Below are 18,492 nucleotides of genomic sequence, written 5' to 3' on the forward strand. Positions count from 1 at the left end.
TTCATGTCAATCAAGACATTTTCCTCCCGGTCTTCTTTCCGAAGCCGCACGCTTCACGACGGGAGCAACAGGTGCACTCCCTCGACGTTCGTAGGGTTCTAGCATTCTATATTGAGTGTATGAAACCGTTCAGGAGGACAACTCACCTGTTCGTCGCCGTGGCTGACTGGATGAAAGGCCTCCCAGTCTCCTCGAGACATATCTCCTCTTGGATCACCTCCTGCATCCATGCTTGTTACGACCTGGCTGGTGTCCCAACCACGCACCTGGCCGCTCATTCCACAAGGGCCCAAGCTTCTTCAGCTGCTTTCCTGGCACAGGTCCCAATTCAGGAAATTTGTAGAGCTGCCACCTGGTCATCAGTTCATACCTTTGCCTCCCACTATGCAATAGTCCAGCAGTCCAGAGACGATGCTGCATTTGGTTCAGCGGTGCTGCACTCAGCAATATCTCACTCCGACCCCACTGCCTAGGTAAGGCTTGGGAGTCACCTAATTGGAATCGATATGAGCATGCGCTCGAAGAAGAAGACGGTTACTCCCCTTTGTAACTGTTGTTCTTCGAGATGTGTTGCTCATATCCATTCCAAACCCGCCCTCCTTCCCCTCTGTTGGAGTAGCTGGCAAGAAGGAACTGAGGGGGTGCTGGGTTGGACGGGGTATGTATCCAGCACCATAAAGGCGCCACTCCAGGGGGCTCCAGAGCTGACCCACCAGTTCTTGCTAGGGTAAAAATTCTCCGACGATCGTGCACGCAGCGCGTGTACACCTAATTGGAATGAAAATGAGCAACACATCTCGAAGAACAACAGTTACAAAAGTGAGTAACCATCTTCTCGGGGGTATGAGAAAGGCAGCGTCACTGAAGCTGCACAGCTGCAGTGGTTTACGTGTAGACAGGCCCTGAGCGAGAGACCAGGAGCCTGAAAACAGGTCTCGCTGCAGCTCGGCCAGGCTCTGGGCTGACCAGAACGGCCTCTTGCTTTAACCTTCAGTGGGCTGGGCTGCCCGGGCTGGGGTCCAGGTGCCTAAGAAACCCGACTGTTCTGACAACGCTGGGGGAGTGGCCCTGTCACCCGGGCTGAGGGGCGTCGGGCCCTGCGCAGTGGACGGGTCTGTCCCAGGGTCTGTCTCAGCTGGACTCGCTGGGCAGGGCTCACGGGGTGAAGCCCAGCGGTTCGGTCTCAGGAGGTGGGAGGCCGAACGGCTTGTCCTGGAGGAAGAGAGAGACCTGTTGGGGTCTGGCACAGCAAAGGGCTTCCTCCCAGAGACTTCCCCAGCTGGGGCCCTGGCACCAACCCTGTGGATCCATGAGCGCACCTCTCCTCTCTACTTTCCCATCCACCAAGGCAGTGTTGCCTAGTGGATAAAGCCCTGGACCAGGATGGGAGACCCAGGTTCTATTCCCAGCTGGGTGACCTTGGGCAAGTCACCTCCCCTATTTGTGCCTCAGTTTCCCCATCTGTAAAATGGGGATAATGATACCAGACTCGGGCAGGGGGGCCCCCTCTGGGATACTCACAGCTGGCAGCACAGGCCGGCCTCCAGAAGGGAGCCTGGCACACACCTAGCTGCCCAAACCATCTACACAGGGAAGGGATTGACAGTATGCTTGTTAACCACTGGACCTACTTGCTGCAGCAGAGCTGGCTCCAGCCTGCAGCCCCCATCTGATCTGTGCTATTCTCAGGAGCTGAGAGCGGCGCTGGGGAGGGCAAAGTCCTGCTCCGTGCACACCCTGTTGCCAGCCCTGAGGGGTAGCTGGCACAGGCAGTGCTGTGGCACCCACCAGTGCACTAACCACCCCTCTGCTCTGAGCAGGGTGGGGTGACCCGGTGGTTATGCCAGCCCCCATCTGCACTCGGGGTGAACTGGCAAAGGTGTGAGCAAGTCCGGGGTGGGGGAGGGCGCTGAGCATAGCAACCCACCCAGGCTGGGTAGGGCTGGAGAGGAATGATGGCGCCAGCTCTGGGTTCATGTCCCTGCTCTGCCACAGACTTCCTGTGTAACCTTGGGTGAGTCACCCAGCCCTTCTGGCCTCCATCCCCCTCTGCAATGGGGTGACAGCCCTGCCCAGCCCCACGTGCATAGGGGGGCAGGATGCAGCAATGATAGTGCTACAGTGGTGGGGTCCAGATACTCCTCCAAGAGAGGCGCTCCCCCGTCAGCCTCAACCTATTTACCCAGAGGCTGTGGAGACCAAGTGTGGCTGAAAATCGGGCTACGTACTGAGGTGGGACAGTTGGGGAAGCGTCAGGGGCTGTACGTCCCCGGCCCCCCTGACTGTCTGTGCTACCCAGCGAAGAGCAGACGCAGCCCCTTGCCGAGGTGCTCCTGGGTGGGCCTGAGTTCCACTGGAGCTGCTGGAGCCGGTTTCAGAGCCGTCTGCCATGGGAGCGCAGGGCTGGTCTCCTATCGCCACCTGCTGTGCTAAGAGGGCAGTGCATGCTGAACAGGCAGGGAGCGGGGGCTGGGCCAGCCCCCCCCCCCCCCCCCCCCATGATGTGGGTCTGAGATGCTGACCATGTGAGTGGGGGGGCCACCCAGGCTGGGAGTGGGGAGCTAGAGCCATATATGGGGTCCCAGCTCAGATGCAAAGTGAGGCATAGGGATAACGTCCCATTGTCCCCCTCTGGGATCTTGTATCAAAGAGTCTCTGGGCCTGGTGTTGGTTACTGATAGACTAGCCAGGGCCTTCTGGTGTAGTTCCCCCCCCCTCCCCACGCAGCATATGGGGCAGGGGGCAGTCGGGGGGCTGCCATGTAAGGGGCACGCTCCCGTTGGTGGAGAGGCACGAGCAGAGAGCGTGCTTGGGGGAGTGGCCATTGCTATTTGCACGAGGGGCAGGTGGCCCGTCCCTGCAGGGGGCGTTGCAGCGCAGCTGGCTGGGGAGCTCTCCCTGCCGGTCAGGGCGGGACCCCAGGGCACGTCTCAGCTAGCTTGGGGGGTGTCTCCTGGCTTCCCCTGGGGTTGGGGGCTGGGCCGCAGAGAGGGCGGGTGGTGAAGTTTCAGGCCCACCAGGGCCCATTGGATTGTGCCGTGTAAGCCAGGCCAGGAACCATCCGCCAGAGCAGGGGGTGACGGGTCTCTCTCTCCTTTGCCCCAGGGCCCTGACAAAGCCCGCTCTCAGCTGTTGATAGTGGACCGGAACTTCGACCTGGTGTCCCCACTGCTGCATGAGCTCACCTTCCAGGCCATGGCCTACGACCTGCTCAGCATCGAAAACAACACCTACAGGTAGGGCCTGGCTGCCAGCAGGGGGCGCCCCGCACTCCTCAGGCGGGCTGGGGGGGTGGGACCCAGGCACCTGCAGTGCTCTGTAGCTCCCACGCTCGGAGGAGGGGTGTCACAGCCTGACCCCATCCCCCCTCCGCAGGTACGAGACAACGGGCGCCAGCGACTCGCGGGAGAAAGAGGCGCTGCTGGATGATGATGACAAACTCTGGGTTCAGCTACGCCACCTGCACATTGCTGACGTCTCCAAGTGAGCGCGCTCAGCCCTGCCCCTGACACGCCCCCTCAGTGCCCCGTCCGTCCCCCGGATATGCCTCTCCGTGCCCCACCCAGGGCCGGGACCCATCCCCCCCCAGACACACCACTCCGTGCCCCACACAATGCCTAGTGCCGGGACCCACTACACTCCCCCTTCGGCACAGCTCTCCCCTCCCCGCCCAGTGCCAGGACCTCCCCCTCAGACACACCTCTCCCACCCAGTGCCAGGACAGCCCACCCCGTTGACACACCCCCTCTTTTCCAGTGCCGGGACTTCCCCCATCCTCCCCTTCGGACACAGTCCTCCCCACCCTGGGGCCCCCTTGGACACACCCCTCCCCTTCCCTTCCCACCCAGTGCTGGAACCCCACTCCCCCTTGGATACACTCCTCTCCGACCCAGTGCAGGGACACCCCCCCGCAACACACCCCTATCCTGCTCAGTGCCAGGACTCCCCCTCCCACTCCCACCCAGTGCTGGGGCCTGTCCCTCAGACATGCTCCTCTCTGAGTGCTGAGATGCCCTGGACCCTGCCCCTCTCCCTAAAGGACCCCTGAGCGCTCCCTTCCAGAGCAACTGTCTGCATCTCCTCTCGGGGATCCCCCTGTACACTGTTTTCCCCTAATCCCAGGATCTCCCCATGCACCTCACAGCCCCTTGAGTGAGTCCCTCACCGACCTCCTGCTGGGCCTGCCGCTGCCCCCAGACCCCCCCAGCAGGGTACCAGGAGCCCCCAGAGGTGCACTGAACTCTCTGCCTTGCGGTAACTTGGGAAGAGCCCCCCCGCCCCTCCCCGCCCTGTCTGAGAATCTCGAGGCAGAGAACCCTGGTACCCGTGGAGCAGGGGCTCCATCCCCTGTAGCATAGGACAGGGCACCCTCTACCTCCAAGGCAATGCCTGACCCCTCTTCCTGCTGCAGGAAGGTGATGGAGCTGCTGCGCACCTTCTGTGAGAGTCAGAGGCTGACCACAGACAAGGTGCGGTGGGGGTTGTGGGGGAGCGATTGGGGATTCCAGACCAGAGAGACTGGGGGACCCATCCCACTGCCACTGATGGGGAGGGGAGACTGCCCTGCTGCCCTAGGAGGGGTTGGCGGGGGCGGGGGGAGGCTGTCCCATTGCTCCCAGGGTTTGCCTCTAAAGGGCTAAGAGGTGTATGTGGAGCCCCCTGCCCCCCAACCAGAGCTCTGGAGCTCCCCACGGTGGGGGAGGGCAGAGGCCCATGGGGCAGGGTTAGAAAGCAGGGTCAGGGCCGCGCAGGGAGAGCTGCAGGGAGCCAACGCTGCATCTCCCTGGCCCGCTCCCGCTTTACACCTCAAGGGGCACTCGGGTTGCGGGGCTCCCGTCTCATTCCAGCTGGCCTGGGAAGAGCAGGTCTAACCCAAGCCGCAGCCACATGTGGTCTGAGTGACCCACCCTGGCCCTGGCACGCGTGGTTGGGCTGCTGCGGCTGTCCGCAGGCGAGGCCTCTGCCTTGCAGGGGGCTCTGTGTGCTGGGAGGGGCCGGGATCTCACCACCGCCTCCCTCCAGGCCAACATCGAGGACCTGTCCCAGATCCTGAAGAAGCTGCCCGAGTACCAGAGAGAGCTGAACAAGGTAACGGGGCTGGGGCTGTTAGTGGGCAGGGGGCAGGGCATTCAGTGGGGCTGATGGGGGGGCAGGGTGCTCTGTGGGGCTGGTGAGGGACAGTAGGGACTCTCTGGGGGGCAGGGCACTCTGGGGCTCTCCGCTTTACTGCCTGATGAGAGCTGCTGACCTGTCCCGTCGGGCAGAGCCATTTCCCCACCCAGGTGCTGTGTGGCACCATGGGCAGCAGCCTGCCCGTCAGTGCCCAGAGCTGCCATGTTAGCCGCAGCAATGGCAGCCCTTGGGTAACGCCCACGCCTTGCTGCTGCAGCTCTCAGGAGAGGGCCTTGGTTGGCTTCCAAACCAGCCCGTTGGAGCCACTCCTGGTGCCACTGGGCCACGTGCCAACAGAAAGCTCCTGGCCTCTGGCACAGGTACCCCGACACCTGCTGGTCTCCAAGCCCCCAACCTCATGCTGACTAACAGAGAAGCCGTGGGCTGATTTGGAAGCTGCTCCCTCCTCCTGATCCCTCCTCCTCCTCCAGCTGCCCCACTCCATCCCAGAGGTGGCTGCACTTCAGTGCTGGGCAAAACAATCCCTATATACTCGGCTTATACAGTGATTGGGGCTGCTCCTCTGGACAAGGGGCCCTCCTTGGGGATTGGGGGGTGCAGGTGCTCTGGACCAGCCAGTGATGCGGTAAACTTCCCCCGTGCCCCGGTCTCTTCCCGCAGTACTCCACGCACCTGAACCTGGCCGAGCACTGCATGCGGCACTTCAAAGGGACGGTGGAGAAGCTGTGCAGCGTGGAGCAGGTGGGTCTGTGGGCAGAGCCTGACTGAGGGCCAGAGTCTGGCTCATGGACTCAGCCCGGAGAAAGGGGTCTCAGACCCACAGGCTTGCTGGAGCCAGGGCCAGCGCCCCCCCCCCCCCCCCATGCAGCACTGGGGGTGCAGAAGGGAGACATGGGGCTTGGGTTACTCCCTGTGGGCCCATTGCTCACCCCAGGGGGAGCTGACCCCAGGGAGGAGGGGGCCCTGGCACAGGGGGTAGGCGACCTGTGGGTTGTGGGGCTGTCATGTCACGGAGTCCCCGGGTGATGCTCTGGAACTGCTCCCTACAAAGCCAGTCAGGACTTTGGGGAGCCTCCTCTCCCTTGGAGCAGACTGTCTTCAAGGCAAGAAGCTCACATGGCTTCACCTCTTGGGTCTCTCCTGGGAGCATTCAGCATATGCCTCTCCGTGCACTTCCCACAGCGAGTCCGCCCAGGCGGGGTCCTGGGGAAGCCAGAGGTCCTGCACGCACCCCTCACTTTGCAGTCAGACGTGACTCTCAGCCAACCAGTAAAACAGAGGTTTATTAGATGACAGGAACACGGTCTAAAACAGAGCTTGTAGGTACAGCGGCGAACGAGACCCCTCGGCCGGGTCCATTCTGGGGTTCAGAGAGCCAGACACCCACATCTGCCCTCACTCCTACTCCCCAGGTAGCTCCAACTCTGAACCCCCTCCAGCCCCTCCTTCTCTGGGCTTTGTCTCTTTCCCAGGCCAGGAGGTCATCTGATCTCTTTGTTCACCTTTAGCTATTTCCTTGCAGGGGGGGGAAGGGGCCCTGGCCATTTGTTGCCAGGGAGACAGAGTGTCAGTGATTTATGCGCACTGGCCTTTCCCCACCACCTAGAGACTTAAGAAATGCATAGGGGAAACTGAGGCACTCACACAGTATTCAGAGGAAACATTAAGAACAGTCCCACTTCGTCACATCTCTCCCCCCTTCAAGACTGAACTGAGCGAGGTCACTTTAGCCAGTGACCTGGGGAAGTTCGAACCCACCAACGTTCCCATGGATGCCCCATCATCTCTCCCATTCCTTGGTGGGAGTTACACCAGGCCCTTCCCGCTTCACACCCTCCCGTGGCTCTATTGTGCTTGATGGCGCTTGCAGGCTGCATGTGGGTGGGAAGGTTTATGCGGCCCGTATCCTTTTGCCACCCCAATACCTCTGGGGTTTAAACTGAGATTGGGTCTTTTCCCAGTGCTCCAGTTTGGAGGGCTGCAATTCGGGCTCTCTTGGTTAAGAACCCCCATCTTGACCTTGGCCACCTTCTAAACAGGTGTCTCTGTCCCTAGCAGCTTGGCAAAGTCTGGGTTTACCAGATTTACCGGGCCCTGGAGTAGAGCCTCCTTCAGTATACAGAGAACTCTTTGGCACTGCTCAGTCCAGACCACCTTGCACTGTTCGGCTTTTACCGTCAGTCCTGCCTCCTTGAGGCAGCCCAGCACCCTCTTCACCTGGGACACACGTTCCTCCCAAGTCTGGCTAAAGACACACATGTCATCAACATACGTCAGGGCCAAGTTCTCCATCCCCCTCAGCTTGCCTAGAATCTCCCCAGGCCTAGGCATGGGGTAGGCATCGGATACCGTGATGGCTTTAAGCTTCCGATAGTCCCCACAAAACCCAATCATCCTGTCTTCCTTGGGGACTAGCCCCACAGGTGAGGCCCGTGGACAGCAGCTCGATCACATCTAAAGCCAGCATGTCCTTGACCTCTCTCTCCAGGTTTTGGGCTGCTTTCCCAGTGACTCTGAACAGGGAACACCTGATGGGGAGATTGGCTCCCACCTCAAGGAAAAGATCCACCAGGGGGGTCTTCCCACTTCTCCCAATCCTCCCTTTTCAGGTCCAGGGGTCCCCTCACTTTCCTCTCATACAGCAGCTCGAAAGGGAAGAACCCTGTGGATTCCTGGGGCACCACCAGCTGCCTCCCGATTTCCCCCAGTTCTACTTCCCCTTGGGGAGCCCATTCCTGGTATAGGAATCCCTTCTCCCACAGGACTCTGTCCCTGCAGCCTTCCCCAAGGGGGTTTGCAGTGCTGTGACCAGCAAGTTCCCTCAGCTTCTCCAAGGAGGAATCCTTCCGCAGCTCGGTCTGGAATTCAGCTGCTGGGGAAGGGAGTGGGACCTGCTCCCTCTCGCTGGTTGGGCCTGGGGTCACAGCCCCCCTGAGCCCTGTCCCTGGTAGCTTCCTCCCTGCTGTGTAATCACTTCCCAGCAGCATGTCTGGACCAGGCAAACCTAGTTGGCAGCCGACCTGCTCTGCCTGGGCGTCCCCCCACTCAGCTGGGGTTTCAGCTCCCAACCATGCTCAGCGCTGCCCGGGCTTTCTGCTCTCCTTACAGCATTAGAGCCAGCGTGAGCCCCCTCTCCGGTGAGACAGGGAACATTTCTCCCACACACTCCGCCCCAGGGGTCTGGTTACAAGTAGGCAGGTATCCTGAGCCCAGCAGCCCCTCCCTCCTGCCAGACAGGTCATTTGCATTTTCACTGACCATTTGCATCTTAGCCAATTGGTTCCCTGGATTCAAATTCAAACCCTCAACCATTACAGGAGCAGGGCCTGGACCCTGTCCCAAAGAGACACAGTCACCCCTCAACAGGACCTCACAGCCAATATCCTGGAGAACCCCAACTACCAGCCAGCCCGACCCCTCCTGGGTCTGCACAGGGATCCGGGCCATAGGCAGGACGAGGGGCTTCGTCCCGGGGACCTTCACCCAGGTCACACAGCCCCTCAGCATCTGCGGCTGCACCACCTGGGGCCCGACAACAGTTCTCTCTGTCCCAGGGTCTCGCCACCCCAGGAACTTCTCCCCATTGACCACCACCTTCCGCTCCCACTGGGGGTCCGAGGGGCCTGAGCCCAGGAGACTCCACGCCGACATATAGGCCGGGGCCAGGAGTGGGAGCCTGACCACCACCCCACCCATCTGGCTGACAGCGTCTATGGCCTTGGGACCCACAGGGCCGGCTTTAGCAAGAGCGGGGCCTGATTCCTGGGGGTGTGGCTTGCCGGAGCTCCAGCCGGGGTCGTGGGGCTTGGGTCTGGCCCGGAGCCGCTCAGCCAGGGCCGGGCTGGAGCTGAGCCGGGGAGCCGAGCCGGAGCCGGAGCCGAGCCACGGGGACCGGACCCGGAGCCGCTCAGCCGGGGCCGGACCCGGAGCCGAGCCGCGGGGGCCGGGCCCGAGCCGCTCAGCCAGGGCCGGGCTGGAGTTGAGCCAGGGGGCCGGGCCGGAGCCGAGCCGAGCCGCGGGGGCCGGGACGGAGCCGAGCTGGGGGGCCGGACACGGGCCGGGCCCGAACTGGGCTGCGGGGCCTGGGCTGGAGCCGAGACGAGCAGGCCGGACCGGCGCCCCGGGGCCGGAGCTGCTGGGGCTGGAGGTGCTCGGCCGGGGCTGGACTGGGCCTCGCCGCGCCTCCCCGGAGCCCTTCTCACACCCACCACCACCCCAGCTTACCTGGTGCTGCCTGCCCGCCCCTGCTTCTTTTCAGACTTCCCGCGAACCTCTGATTCGCGGGAAGCAGGGGCGGGGGAGCAGCAGGGGGCGGAGCATTCAAGGGAGGGGGAAGTGAGCTGGGGGCGGGGTGGAGAGCTGCGGCGCGGGGCCTTTTGGCGCGGGGCCCAATTCAGCCGAATCGGCTGAATCGGCTTAAAGCTGGCCCTGGGAACCCAGCAAGGGAGCTAGATACCGGGGCTTTTCCGCAGGGTCCCCCTGGTTCAAATCACCAGCCTGCTCAAAGGCCGTGTGGTGGGCATCCACATCCCCCACTTCCTTAACCAGGGGCAGCAATTTAGTGTCGAGGCTCCCTGCGGAACAGGCAGCCCGGGGTCTATCCCCACTCACCCCTGGGAAGCCCCCTATGCCTCTCCGCTCCACCATCGCCAGTCCACGCTGCTGCTGCTTCTCCTGCAGCTTTTCCTCGGGCTCTTGCTGTCTCTCACGGTCCTCTCGCTCTCTTGGACTCAGCTCCAGTCCCATCCGTCTCCAACCCCCCGATGGGGAACCCGATTGTGAAGACCCAAGTCTGGGGGATGCCTGGCTACTGCTCCTGCTGCTTCCAGATCCTCTTGGAGCCCCATCTGGGTCAGGAATCTGCTCCTTAGAGCGGTCCTCGTCCTCCAGCTGCAGGATGAACTGGGCCTTGGTGAATTTCCCAATGCGTAACCCTCTCTTTTTGCACAGGATTACAATGTCCTTCTTAAGGAGATGGTGATAGGCCATCACTCCGCTGTTCCCAAGTTGCTTTGGACTCAGAGGCCCGTGTGCTCTCAGCTCCTCCATGGTTTCCAGGATGAACCCCTAGTGTGCCAGCCCTTCTCGTGGTCACCGCCTCTTTGCCAGGGTCGAGCTTCAGACTCCTCCGGCCCTGGGACCGCTCGCTGCAATCCCCAGGGGAACCCTGTTACTGCAAAAGTCCTCTCTCCCAGGGTCAAGCGGCAAGCTCCTCCGCCCCTGAGACTGCTCGCTGCAGTCCTCAGGGAAACCCCGTTACTCCAACAGTCCTTCTCGCTGGTCACACACTCCTAGGGGTTAATTGCCCCCTGAAACTGTCCCCCCTCTGTTTTACTGCTCCCCAGTCACTTACTGCAAGAAGCGCCACTCCCAGGGTGCCGTACATCCCACCACTGCCACCAGTTGTCACGGAGTCCCCGGGCGATGCTCTGGAACTGATCCCCACAAAGCCAGTCAGGACTTTGGGGAGCCTCCCCTCCCTTGGAGCAGACTGTCTTCAGGGCAAGAAGCTCACACGGCTTCACCTCCTGGGTCTCTCCTGGGAGCATTCAGCATATGCCCCTCCGTGCGCTTCCCACAGCGAGTCCGCCCAGGCTCTGCACTGCCCCCTGAGGTCGGACCTGGCGGCCTTTGCTCCTCGCTGCTGCCTTCTGAGCAGTGTCCGCCCTCCACGCTCCCCCCAGCTCGTTCTCTGCAGGGAGGGGAAATGGAGACACACACGCGGAGTGGCCCCCGCCCCCCAGCCCGTTCTCTGCAGGAAGGAGGAATGGAAACGCACACCTGGAGCGGCCCCACGGCCTGTTCTCTGCAGGAAGGGGGGTTGGAGACACACACCCTGAGCGGCCCCCCCGGCCCGTTCTCTGCAGGAAGGGGGGATGGAGACACACACCCTGAGCAGCCCCCGGCCCGTTCTCTGCAGGGAGGGGGGATGGAGACATACACCCCGAGCAGCCCCCTGGCCCGTTCTCTGCAGGGAGGGGGGACATCTCTCCCTTCCTGCAGGCGGTTGAGACCATTTTCTGTCTCTGAGCCCCCTGCGACCAGTTCCCTGCCCATCCCTTGTGTCATCCCTGTACTAGCTCCCTGCTTCTTGCTGCATCCAGCCCCTTCCCCCAGCTCACCAGGGACTGGGGAACCTCCCTCACCCTGACACTTGGCACAGTCCCTCTTCCCCCATCGGTTCCTGCCCCATGCTGGCTCGGTGGGGCAGGGCCCTGCTCCGGGGCCCTTCCTGTAACCCTGCTCAGGCACTGTCCCTGCTCCCATTCCCCAGGCCAGGGTGCCCTCATGTGGCTCTTCTGGCTGCCCAGTTGCCTGGCCAGGGGGCGCTGTGGAGTTGCCAGGCCTCCCCCTCTGCACTAAGCAGCAGTAAATGGTTTCCAGGTGGGGTGGCGGGGTGCGTTGCCCTCCCTCCAGCTCAAGGCCTCACAGCCTTAAAGAGCCAGGCCTCAGCTCTGACACTGTACCTGACTGGCCGCAGGAGGGGGAGCCCAGATCGGGGGAGGGGGACTCCCTCTGCACTGCCAGGGGCGCTAGAGAGACCCCTGCCCCCAGCGCCCAAGAGAACCTCTGGAGGGAGGGAAGAGCATCAAGAACCTAAATTCAACCATTAACTGCGTGGGGTCCAGTGGGCTAGAGGGGGGCTGGGAGCCAGGACTCCTGGGTTCTACCCCCAGCTCTGGGAGGGGTGGGAAGAGCAGGATCTCAGGGTTTGATCAGGGAACTAGGACTCCTGGGCCACGTACTGAATGTGCCAAGGCTGTGGGTGCGTCCCAGGGGTGCTGGCGCTGACCTGTCTCTCCCCATGCAGGTGTGAGCATGGTGAACCGCCACAAGCTGATCCAGTGTGCCAACGTCCAGCAGCTGAGCGGCATCATCGACAACATGGACTTCCTGGGCATCTCCATCATGCCTGGGGTAAGGGACTGGGGCCAGGGGCCAGCAGCTGTACCCATGGCAGGGGAGCCCAGGCCAACCTGGGGGTGCCCCCCATGGCAGTGACCTACTCCCAGCACAGAGGTGGCCTCTGCCCCATACAGTGGGGTGACGCCCTCCCCTTATGAGGGTGACCCCCGAGTTACTCCCCATCTGGGGTGACCTTTTCTGCCCTGCAGAGGACCCTGGGGGTCAGGACCTCAGATCGCTGGGAGCTGGAGCTGGTGACCACTGCATGGGGTGGCCATGCGACTGTTCTCCCATCAGTCGCTCTCCCCTCCTCTCTCTCTCTCTCTCTCTCTCGCTCAGTGATCCATTCTGTTCTTTTCTCTGCCCCTCCCCTGCCAGCCCGGCCGCGCTCTCCCTGTCTGTCCCCATTCCCACCCCTCACCCCCTCCCTGCTGCCTCTCACCCACTCTCCCTTCCTCCCCCAGAGGGGGCAGCTGCGACCCGAGAGGAAGGTGCGGCCGGAGTCCACCTACCTGCTCTCCCGCTGGACCCCCAGGCTCAAGGACGTCATGGAGGTACCAGGCCGTCTGCTTCCTGGCCTTGGGGGTGGGGGTCACACCTGGCAGGCTGGGCCCAAGGGGGAGGGGCTGGTTTGGGGTCAGCCATGTGTGGAGCCCTGCATATCCGTGCACCATTTCTGCGGATAGTGGATCCGCTGCAGATACAACCGGGTCGGGCTCTACTCCCCAGCAGTGCCGCTGCATCCGGCTCAGGCAGCCTGGGGGGCACAGTCAGAGGCAGATAGGTCGGAGTCGGGGCTGTCTGGCACCCACTCGCCCCGCCACACTGCTTCCTGGCCAGCAGCTTGAGCAGCAACAGCGTCCCCACCAGCTCCTGGACAGCAGGATTTGGGATTGCAGTGGGTGGGGCCCTGGCGCCACACCCCTCCACCCCACAGTGATGCAACGTGCTCTGCTGCTGCCATGTACCCCCCAAGAGCAGCACATGATGAGACACCCCTTTAAAAAAGGGAAGAAGGAGGATCCGGGGAACTACAGGCCAGTCAGCCTCACCTCAGTCCCTGGAAAAATCATGGAGTAGGTCCTCAAGGAATCAATTATGAAACACTTAGAGGAGAGGAAAGTGATCAGGAACAGTCAGCATGGATTCACCAAGGGGAAGTCGTGCCTGACTAACCTAATTGCCTTCTATGATGAGATAACTGGCTCTGTGGATGAGTGGAAAGCAGTGGATGTGTTATTCCTTGACTTTAGCAAAGCTTTTGATACGGTCTCCCACAGTATTCTTGCCGCCAAGTTAAAGAAGTATGGGCTGGATGAATGGACTGTAAGGTGGATAGAAAGCTGGCTGGATCGTCGGGCTCAATGGGTAGTGATCAATGGCTCCATGTCTAGTTGGCAGCCGGTTTCAAGCGGAGTGCCCCAAGGGTCAGTCCTGGGGCCGGTTTTGTTTAATATCTTTATTAATGATCTGGAGGATGGTGTGGACTGCACTCTCAGCAAGTTTGCAGATGACACTAAACTAGGAGGCGTGGTAGATACACTAGAGGGTAGGGATCGGATACAGAGGGACCTAGACAAATTAGAGGATTGGGCCAAAAAAACCTGATGAGGTTCAACAAGGACAAGTGCAGAGTCCTGCACTTAGGATGGAAGAATCCCATGCACTGCTACAGACTAGGGACCGAATGGCTAGGTAGCAGTTCTGCAGAAAAGGACCTAGGGGTCACAGTGGACGAGAAGCTGGATATGAGTCAACAGTGTGCCCTTGTTGCCAAGAAGGCTAACGGCATTTTGGGCTGTATAAGTAGGGGCATTGCCAGCAGATCGAAGAACGTGATCGTTCCCCTTTATTCGACATTGGTGAGGCCTCATCTAGAATACTGTGTCCAGTTTTGGGCCCCACACTACAAGAAGGATGTGGAAAAATTGGAAAGAGTCCAGTGGAGGGCAACAAAAATGATTAGGGGTCTGGAGCACATGACTTGTGAGGAGAGGCTGAGGGAACTGAGATTGTTTAGTCTCCAGAAGAGAAGAATGAGGGGGGATTTGATAGCAGCCTTCAACTACCTGAAGGGGGGTTCCAAAGAAGTTGGAGCTCGGCTGTTCTCAATGGTGGCAGATGACAGAACAAGGAGCAATGGTCTCAAGTTGCAGTGGGGGAGGTCTAGGTTGGATATTAGGAAACACTATTTCACTAGGAGGGTGGTGAAGCACTGGAATGCGTTACCTAGGGAGGTGGTGGAGTCTCCTTCCTTGGAGGTTTTTAAGGCCCGGCTTGACAAAGCCCTGGCTGGGATGATTTAGTTGGGAATTGGTCCTGCTTTGAGCAGGGGGATGGACTAGATGACCTCCTGAGGTTCCTTCCAACCCTGATATTCTATGATTCTATGATTAGCCCCCACCCCCTCCACGCTGCCCCCATCCCCTCCATGCTATCCCTTCTCCTCGAGACCCCGCCCCCTCCACGCTGCCCCTTCCCCTCAGCCCCCACCCCTCCACACTGCCCCCTCTCCTCGAGACCCCGCCCCCTCCACGCTGCCCCTTACTCCCAGTCCCCACCCTCGCGCTGCCTCTTCCCTGCAAGCCCCCTTCCCCCCCTTGCTAGCCCTTGTGAGGGCTTGCTGCTACCAGTGAGGATGCAGATACAGGTAGAAGACGGCTAGTGGATCGCAGGCTGATGCACATCCACATTTTTGTATCTGCGCAGGGCTCTAGCCATGTGAGAGGCTCATCAGAAAGTCCTCTGCTGCTGCCATCCTTAGGGGTCTTAGATCATAGACACCAGTGCAGGGCAGTTGTCTTACCCGGTGCTGAGATGCTGCCACCTCTGGGGTGGGGCACGGGTGGTTTATACAGGGGTCCCTCACCGGGGCTGAATTCTTCCTGAGGAGCGGCAGGCAGCTGTTAACAGCCGCACAGCAGCACTGCCCGAGAGTCTAGGGCAGGAGGTGATCAGCGTGCGGGGCTGGAAGTGCAGGGGATCCAGGCAGCCCACTGTCATGACTGGCACTGGAATCTGAATGGCCGGCAGGGTCCTTGGCCTAACCTCCAGTGAGGAACAGCTGTTTGACGTTCATCTAAAGGACGAACTCGTGCAGCACAGTGACCGGGGAGAGCGCCCCCTACTGGCCCCTCCGCCCGCTCCTGGCAGTACAGCGCCCCCTAGCACCGCGCTGGGGCCAGCACTGACTGCCAGGGGAGAGAGCCCCCTACTGGCCCCTCCGCCTGCTCCCTGCAGTACAGCGCCCCCTAGCGCCACACTGGGGTCATAGAGCACCCTCTGGTGACTCACTAGCACCCCCCAGCACCTAATGGCTTTTCCTTAGAGGTCTCCTATCCAAACACTGCCTGGGCCCAAACCAGCTTAGCTTGTGAGAGGTGACATGGTCGCTCCTTCCCCCAGTGCTTGCTGGGGGCTGAGCCCCTCATTGCCCTGCCCTGTGGGGCACTCCTCAAGGCGGTGGGGGGCACACTTAGTTGCCTTCAGCCCACTGGCTTGGGGCTCCTCCAGGCAAAGAATTAACCCCCCCACCCGAGAGAGGCTCCCAGGCCCCTGCTCCAGCGCTGTGATGGTTGCTACGGTGGGATTTTGGGGCAGGAAGTTGCGGTAGCCTCAATCCCGTGACTAATCCAATCAGGGGCACCCCCCCCCTCTGCGCCAGCTGCAGCTCGGCAGGCCTTAAGCTTCCCTGTACAAGTCAACGCAGCGGATTAATGTAAAAGCCTCTATTATGTGGTATTAGGATGTATCATAGCCTGGACCCCCTGCGTGTCCGGGACACACCTCATGGGACAAGAGGCAGGGCCTGGATCTGCCCACAGCAGGGAAGGGGCACTGAGGGCAGCCCCCTGCCTCCCCTCCCCCCCAAGTGAGGGGCCCTGTATCCGGCTGCAGGAGGTCTCTGCCCTCCCCATAATGGTGAATGGGTGGGGAGTTCACAGCAGGGCACTGAGCGGCTGAGGGGGATGTGGGGAGATGGGGGGGCATCACTGGAGGAGTCAGCATGGTCTTTGCTGGCTCCCCATGCCCCACCCTGGAAAGGGGGCCCCTGGCTGCTCCCCCCAGGGACTGTCAATCATTCAGTGAGGAGCCATCCCAGCCCCTCCCCACCAATGGGGCCTGGCTTGGCCACCAGGTCCAAGGTTTCTGCTGCTTGGCCCCTGCTGACCTGTCCTCTTCCCCCCTCCCCCGTCCAGGACATCATTGAGAAGAAACTGGACAAGAAGCTGTAGCCCTTCATATCAGACCCGGTCCCCACCACCAGCTCCCAGGCTGCTGTCCCCTTCATGTCAGATCCGGTCCCCACCACCAGCTCCCAGGCTGCTGTCAGGTAAGGCTGAGCCTGGCTGGGCTGTGGGGGGTAGAGCCCTGACACCCTCCCTACCCCCCGGGTGTAGGAGCCTCTGTGCCTGGGAGTGCGTGGCCAGGACCCTGCCCTCTACGGGGGAGGGGGTGTCCAAGAGCCTGGAGCCCTGGACCCCTCTCACCATGTCGTCGTCCCCAGCAGTCCCTCAACACCCCAGGGCCCAGGATGGAGGAAAGGGACTGGCCTAGCTTTAGACAGCACTCCCAGCCCAGGGCAGGTGCCTCCCTCCCCTACTCCCTCTTGCCTCCTTTGGGACTCCTGTCCCACTGCCTTGGGCAGGGCCTGCCCCCCATCCCCCTCCAGGCCCTGCCCTTCCATCTGGCCTTACCTCAGCGAGCCCCTGGTATCCACACTGCCCCTCTCCCCCCAGTGCCCACTTCGGGCAGTGCTCCCCCCCGCCTGGCATTCCCTCAGCAAGCCCCTGGTATCCACACTGCCCCTCTCTCCCCCCAGCCCCCACTTCGGGCAGTGCCCACCCCTCTGCCTGGCATTCCCTCAGTGAGCCCCTGGTATCCACACTGCCCCTCTCTCCCTCCAGTGCCCGCCTTGGGCATTGGCACAAGAACAAGCCTGCGGCCGAGTACCGGACGGGCCCGCGCCTCATCATCTACGTGCTGGATGGGGTGTCCATGTCTGAGATGCGCTGCGCCTACAAAGTGATCCGGGCCACCGAGGGCAAGTGGGAGGTGATCGGTGAGTGGGGCGAGTCCTGGGGGGAGAGGCGGCTGGAATGCCCAGGTCATGACCCCCTGGGAGGGGGAGACCCTAGAACTGCCTGCCCAGCACCCACAGGGCGCCCCTGCCACACTCTGTCCTCCCGCACCTAGGGGCCTGGGAACAGATGCGCTTGCCCCACCTGCCCGCAGCCCCACATGGCCCGTATCTGGCCACCTGATCTCCTGGCCCCTGGCTCCCCAGGGCTCTCCTTTCCCAGGGACCATGTGTGGGGGTCCAGTCAGACACCCCCAGTAACACCCATAGGGATATGGCTCACCCCCTGCACACACCCCTCTAAGACCCAAGGGTGAGGAACGCTGTCAGCGCGCGGATTTTTACCTGGCCATGCAGGGTACAGCGGCACAAGGGGTGCGGTACCAGGTCGCAGGGGGCAGAAGACAGCCCCTCCCCCCCGCCCTAACAGCCTGGGGGTCGTCCCCCCCCCCCGCACTAGAGCAGGGTCTAGCTGCAAGGATGGGGGAGATGGTGATGCCAGCCTCATGCCCGCCCCACTGTGCCCACCACTGCCAACCACCTCTCTCCCCCCCAGGTTCCAGTAACATGCTGACCCCCAAGCACTTCCTGGATGACCTCCAAACCCTCGACCAGCTGGCTCCCAAGGAGGCCTAGAAGCAGCCCCCTCCCCCCAGAGACTCGGCTCCCCCACAGTTCGCTGCCCCCAGCTCCACCTGCTCTTCTCAACAAGGCACCTTCCCCCCTACTCGGTCCTTGGCGGGGGGGGACAATGACCCCCAGGCTGCTTTGCTGTTAGGGCAGGGGGCAGGCCAGACTCCCTCCCTCTGGCACAGCCTCTAGGGCTGTCACCCTTTGTGCCCCGTGGCCACCTTGACCCCGATGGAGTAGGGGGAGAATCAGGCTCCGTTATCTCCAGCCTCAGCCATTCCTACCTCCCCTGCCTGGGACCCAAAGCACAGCCCCTCCCCCTCTCTCTCCTGTCATCCCTCTGCCAGTGATGAGGGGCACACAGAGGCTGCGACCAGCGTCTGGCTTTAGGGGGGATGTGATTAGGGTTACCATACGTCCTCTTTTTCCCGGACATGTCCGGCTTTTCGGCAGTCAAACCCCCGTCCAGGGGGAATTGCCAAAAAGCCGAACATGTCCGGGAAAATGGCGGCTCTCCTCCTCTCCTGACTCTTTGGCTCTGTTTAAGAGCCGGGCTGCCTGAGCGCTACCGGCTTCGGGCAGCCCCGTGCCTCCGGAGCCCGGGAGGGGAAGTGCCCGGCCGGGGGCGCAGGGTCCAGAGGCATGGGGGCTGCCCAAAGCCCGAGCGCTACCGGCTTCACGGTTTGCCGGGCAGCCTCCAGACCCTGCGCCCCCGGCTGGGCGCTTCCCCTCCCGGGCTCCAG

The 18,492-nt window shown here is 61.8% G+C and overlaps 1 pseudogene; it reads left to right on the forward strand.

Annotated features, from left to right (window-relative positions):
• LOC128828462 (syntaxin-binding protein 2-like) overlaps positions 1-17,755 on the forward strand; it is a 36,830-nt pseudogene extending 19,075 nt beyond the window's left edge.
• Positions 17,756-18,492: the final 737 nt, after the last annotated feature.

This window comes from Malaclemys terrapin, chromosome 23 (assembly GCF_027887155.1).
Source record: "Malaclemys terrapin pileata isolate rMalTer1 chromosome 23, rMalTer1.hap1, whole genome shotgun sequence".
Lineage (NCBI taxonomy): Eukaryota > Metazoa > Chordata > Testudines > Emydidae > Malaclemys > Malaclemys terrapin.